The 18,605-nt window shown below is 33.8% G+C and overlaps 1 pseudogene; it reads left to right on the top strand.

Moving 5' to 3' along the window:
• The window catches only part of LOC107158242, a 29,868-nt pseudogene extending 12,035 nt beyond the window's left edge, over positions 1–17,833 (top strand).
• The last annotated feature ends 772 nt before the right edge of the window (positions 17,834–18,605 follow it).

Raw genomic sequence — 18,605 nt, 5'->3', positions numbered from 1 at the left:
GACACTACTTTTTGTAGTAAGGACCTCAAGAAGGACAGTGAAATATTTTATTGAAGGAAAGTTGCCAACAGAGTTAAACAAGCCAAACTGAAGTATCCTTTTGTTCCAGGAAAGGGTGAAGTCTTAGTATTAAGACTTTTAGGCCCTTAGTAATGCTTTAATTTAGAGACTCAGAATTATAGATTGAAATATGGAAATATTTTCTTTGCTTTTTTATCTACTGGAAATAATTGAAAGACATGAAAATAAAGTGGATTAGGGGCTGCCGAACTCTATAATTCAGATCAAGGAACAAGATAAATAAGAATTCTTAATGCAGTTTTATCTGATGTGTACCACCTATATAAATGATTTATGTTCAGAAAACCAAGTAAAATTCATCACCATGAAAAATAAATGGCAATATCCAACCAGTAATTTCTACATTCAGTAAATAGTAGGTATTTGTGCTAGACTTTAAGAATAGAGATCCATGTACTTGAGGAGTGTCTAGTTGAATACATAACATTTTCTTACTCTTTCTTTTTTAGCAGGTTAACTCAGACTCATCCTTCAAAATTTGGTAAAGGTACCTATGTTCTCCAGGAGTAGATGGACTAAGGGTCCTTCTGATGGTCTCCATATATTATTTTGATATCAGACACAACATCTCTCCTAAGACTATGTTTTAGTCACTTTTGTTTTCATGGCTTTGACCAAAAGACCTAACAAGAACAATTAGCTAAGGAAAAGTTTATCTGGGATTCATGGTACAGAGGTTCAGTCCATAGATAGCTGGTTCCATGACTGTGGGCCAGAGGTCAGGCAGAATACCATGACAGAAGGGTACAGTGGAGGAGAGCAGCTCATCACATGGCAACAGGAAGAAGAGAAGGAGCTCTGCTCAACTAGGGACAAAATATAAAACCAAAGTCACACCCCCAGTGACCTACCTCCTCTAGCCATATCTACCTGCCTATAGTTACTGCTCAATTAATCCATATCTGTGATTAATGCAATGATTAGGATAAGGCTCTCAATAAACCAATCATTTCACCTCTGAAAATTCTTACACTGTCTCATACATGAGCTTTGGGGGGATACTTCATATCTAAACCATAATAGACTGGGAACTTCTCTAGGACTTGGATTCAAGTCTTATTTATATTTTTATCCTCATTCCCCAGAATAGATTAAATGCCTTTCCCTAATACATTGGGAGCTTCATGAGAAATCAAAACTTTTTATGATGCATCTTTGCATCCCTATGGCCTTAGAGCAGACTTTATCACATATGGATAATCAATAAATGTTGAAATGAATGGATTACAAACAAACAGATGCAATATGATGAAATACCCAGTAGGATGGCATAGTTGAGGCAGAATAGAGAATGCTAAAGATCAAAAATACATTCTTCACCAAATGGGGAAGGTATGTTTGAAAGTTATACACACACACACACACACACACACACACACATTTTTTTCCAGAGACAAGAACTGAGTCTCTCTGGATTCATTTGAATCTCTGTTAAGTTTTGCCTTTGGAGTAATCTAGTCCCCAACTGATGGAAAGACTTCAGTCTCTGACTGAGGTCCATCCACCACAGCATGAATTGATTCTGTGAGCTCTAGGGCAGTTTTATTTTGAACCAACTGGCACCGAGACTTTAAGGAGTAATAATAGAGTCTCTACAATGTGCATTATCAGTCCCCAATTTCAATCCATTCCTCATTCTCTCCCCATAACTAATTTGGTTGCTTAGTGACCAAGAATCATCTCTAGTTAAAGAGAGATGAGCTCCTTCATAACTACACATGTTCTGTAATATATATAACACTATTTTTCTATTTTATAAATTGTAAAAAATTATAATTGCTTCCTTTAATAAGACCAGTTACCATTTATAGAAAAGTCTTATCAACATATTTTGTGGGTCTGTTGTTATACTTTAGTCAAAACTATTTGGTTCTTTTTCCTGTGGTTCATTATTTAGGATTCTAACAGGCTAAATCGAATGAATCAAGCAGCCAAATATTTCCTGCTTCAAACCATTAAAAATGGTTCCTGGGTAGGAATAGTTGAGTATGATATCACTGCCCAAGTCAAAAGTCAGCTAGTTCAAATAATAAGTGACAATGAAAGAAGAAAGCTCTTAGAGAGTTTACCTACAGAAGCTTCAGGAGGAATTTCCATCTGCTCTGGAATTGAAGCTGCATTTCAGGTGAAAATTTTCTCTCAAAAATAGTTAGACTTCTTTAATTTGTAAGGAAATTTCTGTTAATTGCTACTGCACATAATTTCTGCTGTTTTTAACATAATTAAAAGCACAGCACTAAGCCCATAGAAACAAACTCAAATAATTTTTAAATGAATAATTTACTCAATGAATAAAATGTTGGGTGAATAAATGGATAAAAATTCACTTTGTGTATTGTGTCTGTCTTGTTATCATGCAAAAATCAGTGCTAAATAAATGGTTGTTAAATGAATGTTCTAAGGCAGCAAAAGTCACCAATTTTTAGGGCAACAAACAAATTACCTTGTATAACAATACTTTGGGCCAAGAATGTCCACAATATAGGATTATTATGAAGTTTAAATGAAATGATACATTTACATATTTAGAACCGTAATGCTATACTCTCAAGTAATATATGATGTATAATAGCTGCTATTATGAATCTCACTTTTATACAAATGGTCATCTTGCACTTATAATCAATATCAGTGTCATTTTCCTTCTTAGAAATCCTCTCTGTCCCCTCAGTCTATAAAATTAAATCTGAATTTGTCTGCCTGATGTTATTCGGAGCCTTCCAGCTTCTTTTACCTTCCCAGCCTTCTTCTCAGTTCTTCCCTTCTCCTCTATGCTCCAAAAATTTACTGCACGTATTGTACTCCAAGCCCACCAAGTGCTAGTTGCCCCATACTTTCGCTCATGCAATTTCTCTGCCAAAATGTTTTTTCTTTCCTGTCTTTGCATGTTATAATTCTACCAGTTCTTCAAAATCTTCTCTCCTTCTTGTAGCTTTGCCTGCTACTCCTACCCTATAGAATCTCACACCCTTTTCTGAATTGCATGACATTCTAGTGTATGTTTCCAACATGAAATGCTAGGTTTAAATTCTAATTATATTAAGTGCAATTCTTCACCTTCTGGTCCTCAATTGTCTCTTTTTTAAAATTTAATTTAATTTTTTATTAAATTAATTATTTATTCTAATTTGTTGTACATGATGGCAGAATGTAATTCATTTCATATTGCACATATAAAGAACAATTTTTCAAGTCACTGATTGTACACAAAGTATTTTCACACCATTCATGTCTTCATACATGTACTTAAGGTAATGATGTCTAACACATTCCACCATCATTCCTATCCCCTTGCTCCCTTCTTTCCCCTCTATCCCCTTTGCCCTATCTAAAGTTCCTCCATTCCTCTCATGCTCCCCACCCCCATGGCCATTCGTTATAAACTTTTAAACTTTCGGAACAATAAAAAGTGAGAATATTGTGAATTTCTAGTCCATTTATTCTAATAAAGTAAGAATATTTAAATTTAAAGAACATCTGTGAATACACAGCACTGACAGATATATAGGGTTTCTTTCTCAGAATGTTTAGTTTAAGAAATAACATCAAAACCTAACAATGTCAAACTTTCATTCCTAAAGTTAGACTTTTTACAAAAATATAATATCCATTATTCTAAGAATTTGCTAGAAAATCTCCTACTTCCAAGTCTTCCACCCACCCCACCCCTTGCCAACTGTGAAATAGATTCAAAGTCATAAAACTGAACTCAACAATTTAGGTTGGAAATGGAGAGAATATCTCTTGAAAAATAAATTAAGCAGGAATGAGTCAATAATCATTACTCATCTATGATCATAGTTCTTTCTTTTGACTCTTCAAACATTTTTCCAAGTGGATTTTTTGTTGTTTTTTATGCTTTTGTTAGTGCATTATAGTTATATCTAGTTGAGATTATTTTGACATAATCATACATGTATGAAATTTAATTTGCTCCATTTCAGTCCCCAGACTTCCTCTTTCCCTCTCTTTCTTCCTACACTTATTCCCCTTCCTCTACTCTTCTACTTGTCTTCCTTATGTTTATTAATCTATTTATTTTTAATTGGCGCTTTATAGATATACAAAAAGGTAGAATTCACTGTAGTGTATTTATACATACACATAGCATAATTTCCTTCCCTCCCCCTTCTAGCCTCCTTCCACTCCACTTGTCTTCCCTCTATTCTTATGTCTTCTGATGATTTTTCCCTTATTTTGCTCTAGCTTCCACATTTGAGAGAAAACATTTGGCTCTTGATTTTCTGAGTCTCAATAGTATTACTATTGTTACTTAGACTCAAAATCTGTGAGTAATCCTGACTCTTCTTTATTCATGTACATGATGTGTACAAATGTCAACAAAGATTGTTTCCTTCAAAATGTTTTACAAAAATCAATTTATTGCCATATTTAGCACAATATTCTCCAGTTCCATATATTTACCAGAAAATATAATAATTTCATTCTTCTTTATGGCTGAGTAAAACTTCATTGTGTGTGTGTGTGTGTGTGTGTGTGTGTGTATATATANTATGACTTATTCAATAAAAATTATAAGGCACATTTTCAATAATTATAATGATAATAACTAAAACCAAGAGCTTACCATGTGCCCATCAATGTTAAAAGAGCTTTTTATTAATACTAATACATTTAATCCCTTAGTTCACCTGTAGAGATGTTTTTAAAATATATGTTCTTTGATTATAAATTCTTATAATATTTTAATCCATTCACCTATTGAAGAACCTGAGCTGGTTGCATAACTTTGCTATTATGTGGTGCACTGCTATAAATATTGATGTGACTATATCACTATACTATACTCTTTTAGTTCTTTTGGATAAATACCAAGGAATGGGTTAGCTGGATTATATGGTGGTGCCATTCCTAGTTTTTTAAGGAATCTCAATACTGCTTTTCAGAGAGGTACTAATTTGCAGTCCCACCAACAATATATCAATGTGTACCTTTTCCCCAACATCCTTTCCAGTACTTATAGTATTTGTATTCTTGATAATTATGATTTTGACTGGAATGAGATGAAATCTCAATGAAGTTTTGATTTGCATTTCCCTGATTGTTAGGGAAGTTGAACATGTTTATATATGTTTGTTGGTCATTTGTATTTCTTCTTTTGAGAAATACCTATTTAGTTCTTTTGCCCATTTATTGATTAGGTTATCTGGTTTCTTGGTATTAAGTTTTTTGAGTTCTTTAAGTATTCTGAATATTAATCCCCTGTCAAAGGAGTAGCTGTCAAAGATTTTGCTCACATTCTGTAGGCTTTCTCTTCATGCTTTTAATCATTCCCTTTGCTATACAGAGCTTTTAAATTTAATGCCATCCCACTTATTTATTTTTGGTTTTATTTCTTGAGCTCCAGGAGTCTTATTTGGGAAGTAAGTACCTGCACAATATGTTGGAGTATTAACCCTATATTTTCTTCTAGCAGTCCAACTGGCTTTTTATTTTATACCTTCTCCTGAATTCAATTCATTTTCCCAACATCTGGATCTCAATAGTATTACTGTTGTTACTTAGACTCAAAATCTTTGAGTAGCCTTGACTCTTCTTTGTTCATGTACATGATGTGTACAAATGTCAACAAAGATTGTTTCCTTCAAAATGTTTTACAAAAATCGATTTCTTGCCATATTTACTCTTACCAAGTCTATATCATATCACTTTATATCAAAACTAATGTATCCCATCTTTTAGTTCGTCAAATTACAGCCTATATTAATAAACCTATTTTCTTCCTCTCAACAATGAAGAGCAGATATCCTAGGATGCAGACTTTGAATAGGCACAGATTGATTTGAAAATCTGTCTGTAAATTTAGCTGAAACCTGTTCTACAAATTGGTTTAGAGATGTACCTGGCTGTCAAGAGAGGTAAAACTGAAGGAGAATACAGGACATTCTGAGCTCTTCAACTGGTCTAACTAAAGAATGATGATAACATATAAGTTGGTGAGAACTTGTACTTGAATGATGGCAGGTGATATATGGAAGGAAAGCTGCACTCCACACTCCACTGGGTTATCTTCCCTAAGTACTACTATAGAGCCAGAGCTCTTCCTTTATTAGTAATTTCTGATAAAAGCCTAAAAGGTATTCACATTCATATTTAACTTGATAATACTTTGTCCACTCAAGGACTTAATAGAAGACTGAGATTTTAATCAGATCATTGATGTTTGAATGGAAGAATTCTCTTACTTCCTTCAGAAATGGAGTCAAGGTGGGTTTAGGACTAAATTGGAATAGAAGTGGTACTTCCCACTGTTCCTGAAATGACACCATTCTAGGAAACATCTTCTTGGTCATAAAGTTGAATTTTCTGACTAAGGATTATCTGCAAAGTTTCTAAAAACTTTTTCTTCAAAGCTCCTCTCAGAGAAATTCCATCTCATTTTCTTGCCTCTCAGGATTCCAACTTTCATAGACATCAGCTTGCCCTATTTGTTTGTTCTCTTCCTGGACATATTTTTTACTCAGGGACTACTCACTCTATTGTCTGTGAAAAAAAAATTAAACTCTCACATGGAGAAAAAACCATGGTGAAATTGTCCCAGTTATATGCTAATATTCCTTTTTGTGTTGAGGTCCCCCTGACTATCTCTACTTAAATATTCTATCCAGCTTGGTGCAGTGGTGCACACCTATAATACCAGCAGCTCAGTATACTGAAGTAGGAAGATCTCAAGTTCAAAGTCATCCTCAGCAATTTAGCAAGGCCCTAACCTGTTAGCAAGACCCTGACTCAAAATAAACAATAACAAAGGGCTGGGGATGTGGATCAGTGGTTAAGTGCCCTGGGTCCAATCCCCAGTACCAAAAAAAATAAAATAATAATTACTCTATTCACCAATATGTATTTTATTCTTTTAAATATCTTTATTTTATTTTTATGTGGTGCCAAGAATCGAACACAGTGCCTCACACACGCTGGGCAAGTGCGCTACCACTTGAGCCACATCTCCAGCCCCTGTATTTTCTTTTAGGTCATGAAGATATACAAACAAGGGTTGGTGCAAACACACACAAGTACACCCCCTACAGTTAATTATGTTCTATTGTTACACCATCCTTAAATGCTAAAGCCTTGGGTGGGTATTTGCCATGACAACTATGAAATAATAATAGGGCTATACTTCCAACTGCATAACCCAGTCTCTGCTCTAAGACTTTCAATGCACTCTATTCTTTACTCAGACCCCATATTTCTGTGCTTTCTGACAATTCTCACATCCCAATCAGCTTTAGAAAGATCATGAATCTATGGTTGTATGTAATATGTAAGTTTGCTCTCAGGCCAAAAAGTAAGAATCATCTTAAAAAGAATATAATATTCTCTTCTGCAATCATTATTTTTTTTAAATTAATTTAAACAGCTTGAAAGTAAGGGATTAGCACTGAACAACAATCCCTGGATGAATGGCTCTCTAGTAATTGATAGCACAGTGGGAAAAGACTCATTCTTTTTCATCACATGGGATAATCAGCCTCCTACTATTTCTCTCTGGGATCCTAATGGAACACTGATGAGAAGTTTCATAGTGGACAGTCATTCCAAAATGGCCTATCTCAGTATTCCAGGAAATGCACGGGTAAGCAATCAGCTTCTATATTTCTTTCAAAAAAATTTCAGAACATAAAAACAAATTCTTTAATGCTATAAATGTAATTTTTAAATGTCTGTGTGCCAATAATGATATCATGTTCAAAATTATGGTAAAATAGAATGTTATTTCCATCTATGTGTGATCCTAAGAATTTTATGGAAGGAGAAAAAAAAAGAACTTAAGTAGGAGTAAGAAGAAAAAAGCGGTGGGGAGGGGGGGGGGACATAAAATATAAGTTACCTTTAAAAAGTTTTGAAGAGTAAATGTAAGAGATCTTTTGAACATGGCATACACATTGCTAAAATTTCCTTCCTAATTAACTCCAATTAAAATGCAATGTATAAGGCTGGGGTTGTGGCTCAGCGGTAGAGCGCTTGCCTAACACGTGTGAGGCACTGGGTTCATTCCTCAGCACCACATAAAAATAAATAAATAAAGATATTGTGTCCATATACAACTAAAAAAATTTTTTAAAAAAAGAATGCAGGCTTTGCTCCCATCTGCTTCCTCTTTCGCTTCGCTCCGGGCAGAGAAGCTGAGTGTGTAATCAGCAGTGGATTGTAAGTACCCGAGGCAAAGAAAGCTCAGTGCGCCCCGCCTTTTTTTTCTTTTTTTGAATATTTTTTATACAGGGAGAGTTTGTGGATTGGGATTGTTGGCGGGGCTGTGGTTTCTGTGCCGAAAATCCACTCCGCAGGAGCCACCATTTGCTTTCTGCTTGCTGTCTTGATGGCTCCGTATACATTGTCCGGCAGCCGCACCTAGAGGTTGGAGCTGGGCTGCGTGCCGAGCCCTGTCCTCCGAAGGCTGGACTGCAGCCTTGAGCGCCTCGGTGGNCAAACTTCCACCTGCCGGCTGATGATTGGCTCACAGCGGCTCCAGCAACATCTAGCTGATTGGCTCCTCAGCCCCAGCAACATCTAGCTGATTGGCTCCTTTGCGGTGATGCTCATTGGGCTGTTTCCCTGCCCTTTCAGACCACGGAGCTGCTCATTGGGGGACTTTTTTGGCTCCGCCCACGTGACCCAGCCAATCGGCCTCAAGAGCAGGAGGATTGTGGGAGGTGGAGAGAAGCTGGTGTGGGAGAGAGAGGTTTGTGGAAAGCCGGTGGTGGCAGTTGAGGCTCTGAGGGTTTTTCCTGAGAGGCTGTTTTGTTTGGCGTGTGTGGTTCTAAAAATAAAGTTAGTTTCTTTTGACAAGTGGCTCCTGATTGTGCCCAGCCAGACTGCGGCACATTTGCTTCTTAGGGGGAGCATCATCAAAAGAGTCTGGCCAAGGAGGATGAAGCCAAGCAGTCAGATGGGATTAACCCAGGCCCTTGGGAGGAAAAGGGAGAGAAGAGTAATTCCCATAGCTGGAAGAAAGCATGCATTTCTGAAAACAATTCAGAGAAAAGCAGATGCTCCTGGACTAAGGATATCACTTCAGGATCTCTGAGTTAGAGTATAAAACCCCCTGGAAAATGAATTGGGAATTTAATGAGGAACTCCAATGCTGGTAATAATCTAGAAGTATACTTATAACACAGTATTCTTGAGTCCCCTAGATATTCATTCTAAAAGTAAATGGGATTTTTCCACTGACAGACCAGAGAGCTAATGAATCAAGAAAGCAAGAACCATGGATTAAAAAATAAATAAAGTGGAAGCTAAGTCTAGTTGATGAGGATAAGAACTCAATACTAAGCAAAGATACATCTTTAGTAAGGCCTTTTGAATTGAACAGAGATGGCATAATTAATGTTTATATAAAGCTAAAATTAGGCCATTTAGCTGGGAAAACAATAAGAAGGATAATAGGATAATCTCAATATAATATGTTAAGGGCCAGAGGTATTTATCATACATACATGCACATATGTATAAGGTACTCATCATACACATGTGAGGTATTTATTGTATATATATTAAATAACATGAATTTATAATGCCATAAGTAATATGAAATATATCCACAAATCTATATATTTCATAATTCTTCAAAACTATCAACACAAGATATTATGCTCTACCAAAGCATAATGGAAATATTCTCTATTTTGGAGACGGTAGCCCTATATGCTTGGCTTAGAAAATAATAAATTTCTCTTTTTTTCAATAATAACTTCTTCCTTCTTTCTATAATAAGGTGCTGATTCTTACAAGGATGATGGGGTATACTCCAGGTACTTCACAGCTTATGAAGAAAATGGAATATATAGCTTAAAAGTACAGGCTTATGGAGGAACAAATACTACCATGAGAAGCTTAAAACACCCACTGAATACTGCTGCACGTCTCTCAGGCTGGGTAGTCAATGGTGAGTACTTCATTACCTCAGAAATCCAGTGCTGGTTTGAATAATATTTATGGGGTGATATGATTAAAGCTTTAAAGATTTTATAACTCAAAGTATAGTTATTTCTAAGTATATGGAAATACTTATTTGTTTGTTCTATGACCCATCATGGATACCAAACTTCATGGATGTTTAAGTCTCTTATTTCAATGTTATAGTATTTGCATAACACATACACATATTCCTGCACACTTTAAATTATTTCTAGATTACTTATAATACTTAATACCATTTAAATGCCATGTAAATAATTGATATACTATGTTACTTAGGGATAATGATAAGAAAAAGTCTGTACATATTCAGTACAAGGGTCAAACATAAATATTTTTAAAAACATAATTTTGATCCATCATTTGTTAAATCTTCCAACATGGAACCTGCAAAAATAAAGGGCCAACTATATAACTTCTCATATTTCTGTACTGATGATCTCAGTCATATTGAGATTTGCCTCCAAATTAATCTAAGACATAGCATAGTATCTGGTGTCTAGTAAGCATTCAGTAAATGTCAGATGTTATTATATTAATTTGGAGCACCTTACAAAGATCAACAATAATAAATCAAATTTTCAGCTCAGGCCAAAGGAAAGAAGCCTATATGTCATGAAGTTAAATACAAGCCAGTAGCAAAATTCATCCCTCAGATTACATATGCTATAAAAGAAATGTTAATAAGAAAACAATTTATTAAATTAAAAGGATAAAAATGTATGGTTTCACATAGTGATGAGGATTAAGAATACATTCTTAGTCGCCCACAGTAGCACACACCTGTGAATTACAGGTGGCGTAGGAGGCTGAGGCAGGAGGATTGCAAGTTCAAAGCCAGTCTCAGCAAAAGTGAGGCACTAAGCAACTCAGTAAGACCCTGTCTCTAAATAAAATACAAAATATAACTGGAGATGTGGCTTAGTGGTTGAGTGCCCCAGAGTTTAAACCCCAGTATCAAAAAAAAGAATATATTCTTAAATCAAAGGGAGATCAGTAGAGTAGAGTAAAAGGACTAAGGGAGGAAAAAGGGAAACACTAGGGAATGATATCAGCCAAATTATATTGTTATACTAAGTGCATGTCTGAATATGTAACACAAATCCATCCCACCATTATGTGTAACTATAATGCACACAGTGAAAAAAGAAAAATTTGAGACCCAGCTATTGCCATTCTCGGACTATTCCCTGAAGACCTTAAAAGAGCGTATTACAGGGATACTGCCACATTGATGTTCATAGCAGCACAATTCACAATTGCTAGACTGTGGAACCAACCCAGATGCCCTTCAATAGATGAATGGATAAAAAAAATGTGGCATTTATACACCATGGGGTATTACTCAGCACTAAAAAATGACAAAATCATGGAATTTGCAGGGAAATGGATGGCACTAGAGCAGATTATGCTTAGTGAAGCTAGCCAATCCCTAAAAAACAAATACTAAATGTCTTCTTTGATATAATGAGAGCAACTAAGAACAGAGCAGGGAGGAAGAGCAGGAAGAAAAGATTAACATTAAACAGAGACATGAGGTGGGAGGGAAAGGTAGAGAAAAGGGAAATTGCATGGAAATGGAAGGAGACCCTCATTGTTATACAAAATTACATATAAGAGGTTGTGAGGGGAATGGGAAAATAAACAAGGAGAGAAATGAATTACAGTAGATGGGGCAGAGAGGGAAGATGGGAGGGGAGGGGAGGGGGAATAGTAGAGGATAGGAAAGGTAGCAGAATACAACAGTTACTAATAGGGCATTATGTAAAAATGTGGATGTGTAACCAATGTGATTCTGCAATCTCTTTTTGGGGTAAAAATGGGAGTTCATAACCCACTTGAATCTAATGTATGAAATATGATATGTCAAGAGCTTTGTAATGTTTTGAACAACCAATAAAAAAAAGAAAAATTTGAAAAAAGTATACATTCTTGATGAATTGCTATCAGGGAAGACAGCAGAGTAGGCAGTGCCAGGAATCCATATCTCTACCTAGAGAATACTTGTACTGGCATAATTTGTCTAATATAATGAGTATGGAACTCTAGAATTTATTTGAATGCTTTCAGCTTCCAGGGGAAGATTTCAATTATACTTTGCAGGAAACTGAGGTTAATTTCAGCTCTTATTCTCATAGCAATTGCTCTTTCCTTCTAGTTCCATGGCATATGGTCCATACTCTGGGGGTGGTTGAATGAGTCAGGGTGGGCAATAAAACCTTACCCTCACTACTAGCTAAATGTTCTTCCCGATTATGGAGAATAGAAACAGAAGCAGCCCCTCCAGTTGAAGCAGTTTTCAAGGGACTTAAAAAGACAGATTGTTTTTTTCTCTGTCATTTTTCCCTATTACCACTTTTGGGATCCCAACACTTAAAGATTATGACATTCAAATGCAACCACATATGTAGGTAATTTAGAAAGTCACCATGCATGTCTAAGGAAAAACATAGGCTCACAAAAGAACAGAGAATCCTTAAGTTTACACCTCAGGCTCATTTATGTCATAAAGGAACTCTATGATTATTTCTTTAAAACAGAAAACTCTGAAAAAGGGTGAACTGATTTCCAGGATTATCACATATAATATTCAAATGTCTAGTTTCCAACAACAACAAAAATCACAATGTATATAATGAAACAGGAAAGTATGGCCCATCCAAAAAAAAATTGATAAGGAATGTCCCTGAGGAAGACCAGGTGTAGATTGATTAGACAAAGACTTTGAAACAACCTTTTAAAAAGATGCTCAAAGAACTAAAGGAAGATGTGCACAGTCAAGGGAAAAAAATGTGAACACAATGGCAATATCAATAGTTAAAAAATATAAATAGGACCCAAAAATAAATTCTAGAGCTGACAATTATAACTGAAATTAAAAATTTATTACACAGATTCTAAAGATTTCAGTGGGAAGAATGAAAAAACAGAGAACTTGAAGTTAAGAAAATTAAAACTATTTTATTTGAGGAACAGAAAGAAAAAGTTGCAGAAAAGTGAAAAGGTCTGAAAGGATCTGTGGAAGAACTCTTGTGGATCAATATGCACATAGTAATAGTCTCAGAAGAAAAAGAGTAGATAGAACAGGGCAGGGAGAATATCTGAAGGCTGAAAGAAGAAAACTGTCAACTGAAATCCTGTATCCAACAAAGCTATCCTTCAAAAATAAGAGAAAGTTGATTTTCTTGAATAAACAAAAGTTAAGGTAGTTAATTATCACTAGATCTGCCCTGCAAAAAAAATTAAACAGAATCTCTCAGTTCAAAACGAAAAAATCAGGAAATATTCTCAAGCCAAATTAAGAAATAAAAATCTCTGAAAAAAAGAAAATACATGAGAAATTATCAAAGCTACTTTTGTTGTATTTTTGGTTTCTACAACATTTTTTATTTTCAACATGATTTAAGAAACTAATGAGTAAAAACAATTATTTGTCCATGTTTTTGGACACACAAGGCAATACAATTTATAACACCAGTACTTGAGAGGTGATGTGTACAGAACCGTATAAGAGCAGGGGTTTTATATCCCTTTGCAGTTAAGCTGGTATGATTTCAAATTAGAATGTTATTAATTTAGATTTTAAATATAATCTATGTTACAACAAAAAGGCTATAATATAAACATAAAAGAAAATAAGAATGAAATAAAATGTTTTACTACAAAAAAATCAATTAAACACAAAAAGAAGACAGTAATACAGGAAATTAGAGACCAAAAAAGCTATAAGGCATAAAGAACACAAATATAAATATAGCAAAAGTAAGGCCCTACTTATTAGTAATTACCTTAAATACAAATAGACTAAATTCTGTCATCAAAAGACAAAGATAAGAATTGTGACGTAGCTTAGTTATAGAGTGCTTGCCTAGCATATACAAGATCTGGGTTTTGATCCTTAGCAACACCCCCCCACACACATACACAGACACACAGACACACACACACAAGACAGATTATAGCAGAATAGATTGTTTTAAATCCAAATATATAAAGGCTATAAGAGATTTACTTTTGATCCAAGGACAAAAATAGCTTGAAAGTGAAAAAGTATAAAAAGATACCCCAGGGCTGGGGTTTTGGCTCAGTGGTAAAGTGCTCTCGCCTAGCATGCATGAGGCACTGGGTTCGATCCTCAGTACCACATAAAAATAAAATAAAGATACTGTGTCCACCTAAAGCTAAAAAATACATATTAAAAAAAATACTCCATGAAACTAATAATCAAAAGAACTGGAATGCTATATTAATATAAGACAAAATAGATTTTTACATTTAAAAAGTTTATAAGAGACAAAGAAAGGCATTATATATTAATAAAAGGTTCATTTAACACAGCAAATGATATAGCCATTATAAACATATATCCACCTAGTAATATACCCTCAAACTATGAATACAAACTTGATAGAATTTAATACTAAAACAGAAGGTTCGTCAATGATAATTTGAGACTTCAATTATTGAGACTTCAATAATGAGAGAACACGCAGAGAAAATATAAATAATGAAAAATAGGAATTTAACAACACAATAAATCAACAAAATCTGATAGATCTATATAGAACAATCTACTGAACAAGAAAAAAAAACAATTCTTAAGTGCACATACATTCAGAACTAAGAGGGAAACTTACAACTCTAAATGCTTACATTAAAAAAAGAATAAATATCTCAAGTGAACAGCCTAACATTTCAACTTCATGAATTAGGAAAAAGACAAACAAACAATTCAAATTTGGCAGAGATATAAAATAATACAGATCAGAATAGACAAAAATAAAATAGAAAAATGTAGAAAATCGATAAAATCAGAGTTCTTTGAAAAGGTTAACAAATATGATGAAATTTTATCTTGATAAACTAAAAAAAGAGAGATAAATCACTAAAATCAAATATTAGAAATGAAAGTGAGAACATTATTACCAATTCTAGAGGAACACAAAGAACTAGAAGAAAGTATTAAAAAAATTGTAAATAATCACATTAAATGACTTAGATAAAATGAGAAATTTCTAGATACACAAACTCTACCAAGACTATAATGAAAAGAAATACAAAATCAGAATAGACCTCTGACTAGTAAGAAGAATGAATCCCAACAAAGAAAAGCCCTGAACCTGATAGCTTCACAGGTGAATTCCACAAAACATTTAAAGAACTAACAACAATCCTCAACTTTCCCCCCTAAAATTGAAAAGGAGCAATTACTTCCAAATTCATCCTATAAAGCCAGCACTGATATCAAAGCCAAAAATATTACAAGAAAAAACATTGCATACTGTATCCCTATCTTAATCCATTTGAGCTACTATCATAAAAATAATCTAAACTGGGTAGTTTATATACAACAGAATTTTTTTTCTCATAGTTCCAGAGTCTTGGAAGTCCAAGATTAAGGCACCAGTAATTTAATGTCTGCTGAAAGCCCACTTCGTGGTTTATATCTGTATTCTAGCTGTAACCCCACAAAACAGAAAGGGTAAGGACTCTCTCAACCTCCTTTATAAGGACACAAATTCCATTTATGAAGACTCTACCCTCATTACTTAATCACCTCCCAAAGGCTCCACCACCTAATATTACCACCAAAAGGGCTAGGATTGCAGAATATGAATTCTGGAGACAAACATTCAGATATTGCAACTCCTTATGAATACTGAAACAAAAGTCCCCAACAAAATATCAGAAAACAAAATTTAGTAGTATATTTTAAAGATTATATGCCATGACCTTGTGGGATTTATTTTTTGAGGGCAAGGATAGTCCAATAAAAATCAATTAGTATAGTATACCACATTATCAGAATAAGACAATGATTATTTCAATTGATGCAGAAAAAGAATTTGACAAAATTTAAGTCTTTCATGATAAAAATTCAACAAACTAGAAAAAATGTAGCTCAACATAAAAAGCCCACATATGAAAAACCTAAAGTTAACATTATACTCAATGCTGAAAATCTAAAAGTTTGTCCTATAAGATCAGAAAATATTACAGGAATGCCACTCTTACCAGTTCTATTTGACAGTACCAATAGTCCTAGCCAAAGCAACTAGGCAAGAAAAAGAAATTAATAGTGCTAAATGTTCTCACAATTACAAAAAATGATAAAAGGTGATGGATATATAATTACCCTGACTTGACAATTACACAATGTATACATGTGTTAAAACATTATATTATATTCAATAAATATGTACAATTATTATGTGACTGTAAAAGGGCAGTTATTGAATTATGTAACATTATTTCCATTCTAAGTACCCTTAATTACAAAACAATTCATTATTTGATTGTATCCTGCAATATCCTGGTCAGGATGCTAAAGATAGAATTCCCTTACCAAAGATTTTTGAATGCACAAAAACAAAGTCAATGAATCTCATAACTTTTGAAGAACAGTATCACCTATGCATAGGCAGTGTTTGAATTACCAAGTTAGCTATATAATTTGTGTGACATAGGATAGTAAAGGGGTAATCTGTAGTAGTCAAGAAAAGAATATCTGATCAATTAGATGTTATATATTCAAAAACATCAGGTGTAAGAATATTCTAGAAATCATTAAAAACAATACTGAGCAAATGATTTTTATAACCTTTATATAATACTTCTGGGTTACAGTTTCACAACACTTTTTTCTTTCTTGACCTTTGACTTTGTCACAAAACTTAGTAAAATGTGACATGTATATGAAGAAAAAGTAAAAGACCAGTGGAGAATTTCATTTGTTGAGTTTTAAAAGTACTAGTACTGTTCTGTTCCTTAAAAACCAGGAAATTTTTAACACAGGTAAAATTGAAGAGAATCTACCAAGTCCTGAAAATGATGAGGATACTCAAACATTTTTGGAGAGTTTCAGCAGAACAGCATCTGGAGGTGCATTTGTGGTATCCCAAGTTCCACAGCTTCCTTTGCCTGACCAGTTCCCACCAAGTCAAATCACAGACCTTGATGCCACATCTGAGGGGAATCAGATCAATCTAACATGGACAGCACCAGGAGATAATTTTGATGTTGGAAAAGGTAAGGATGAATGTTTTATGGTTATAAATGAAAGGTACTCATTGCAAAATTGAAGGTATAAAGGTGGAGGAGTGGGGAAGTTTTAAATTGATGATTTAACAAAGAATTAGTTTTATAATCTGATTCTTTGACTTAATCAAATGACACATGTTAACCTGGTCCAAACTTTTCTCACCAAAAAAAAAAAAAAAAAGTTAGCATTTGGCAAAGTTGTAAAAGTCAGAATTTAACAGCTATCAAAAGGTAAATAATGATGTAAATATAAGCATCTCTTTGCATGATTAGTCATTTTTGAAAGAATAAATAAAAAGGAATTTAAAATGGTATACTCTAGATCCTACAACATGCATAACTTTTTTTCTTAGTTCAACAGTATATCATAAGAATAAGTAGAAGTATTATGGATCTAAGAGACAATTTTGATGATGCGCTTCAAGTTAATACTACCAACCTGTTACCAAAAGAGGCCAACTCCAAGGAAACCTTCGCATTTAAACCAGGAAACATCTCAGAAGAAAATGCAACCCACATATTCATTGCCATTCAAAGTGTAGACAAAAGCAATTTGATATCAAAAGTATCCAACATTGCACACGTAGCTTTGTTTATCCCCCAAGCAGATCCTGGTCCTGATGAAAGCCAACCAAACCCTGGAGTTAACATTTCTACCTTGATGTTGTCAGTGGTTGGATCTGTGGTAGTTGTTAGTATTATTTTAAGTACCACCATTTATATTTTAAAGAAGAAAAAAAATGCAAGTAGACCAAGGAATTGGTTTTAATATGATCAACAAAATTGAGGGATATCTGTGAATTTTTAAATTCTTCTTTGGATAATTAACTCATAAAAATAATTTTAAGAGGTCTAGAAAGAATACTTTAATTAAATATAAACATCCAAATATATTCAAAATACAGACTAAATCAACTTTAATAATTAATAATTGTATTTACTCATTTTATCATATATAGCGATGAATAAAAGAGCTTTTATATTATTGTTGTCTGTTATGTTATTTTATACAAAAGTTTTTTGGAATTTATTTCAAACTTCATTGAAGTTAAAATTATATATTCATATAGTTGAAACAAATAGAAAAAAAGAACAATATATTTGGAAAAAAACAGATTTGGTCTCAGTTTATTGAGAATTATTAACATTATCACATCTAATATTGTGCTATAATAACTAAGGTTATGTTTACTGTGGTTTATAGAAATTGAGAGTAAAAACATTGAAATCACTCACCATCTGTGATGTCATGTTTTCCTTATTTCATCTCAATATAAACATATAATCTGTGCCTGTGTCCTTAAGAAGTAACACATCCCTAGATACTTTTTCTTTCATAGTGGGAAAGAATTAATGAAGCTACTTTATATTGCCCTTGTTTTCAGGTTAAAAAAATGAAAAATACTTTTAATACATACTATATCTTTTATCCTTTGAGTCACAGACTAAAGGAAAGAAACAGAATTCAAAACATCATCTTCCTAATTTCAAAAGAAAGTGTTCGAGGTACAGTTGTCTACCACATCCTGACAAGCCCAAAA

The sequence above is a fragment of the Marmota marmota genome, unplaced genomic scaffold (assembly GCF_001458135.2).
Source record: "Marmota marmota marmota unplaced genomic scaffold, marMar, whole genome shotgun sequence".
Lineage (NCBI taxonomy): Eukaryota > Metazoa > Chordata > Mammalia > Rodentia > Sciuridae > Marmota > Marmota marmota.
Note: the sequence above shows the minus strand (reverse complement) of the source record. Positions and strands in the feature narration are given on the sequence as shown.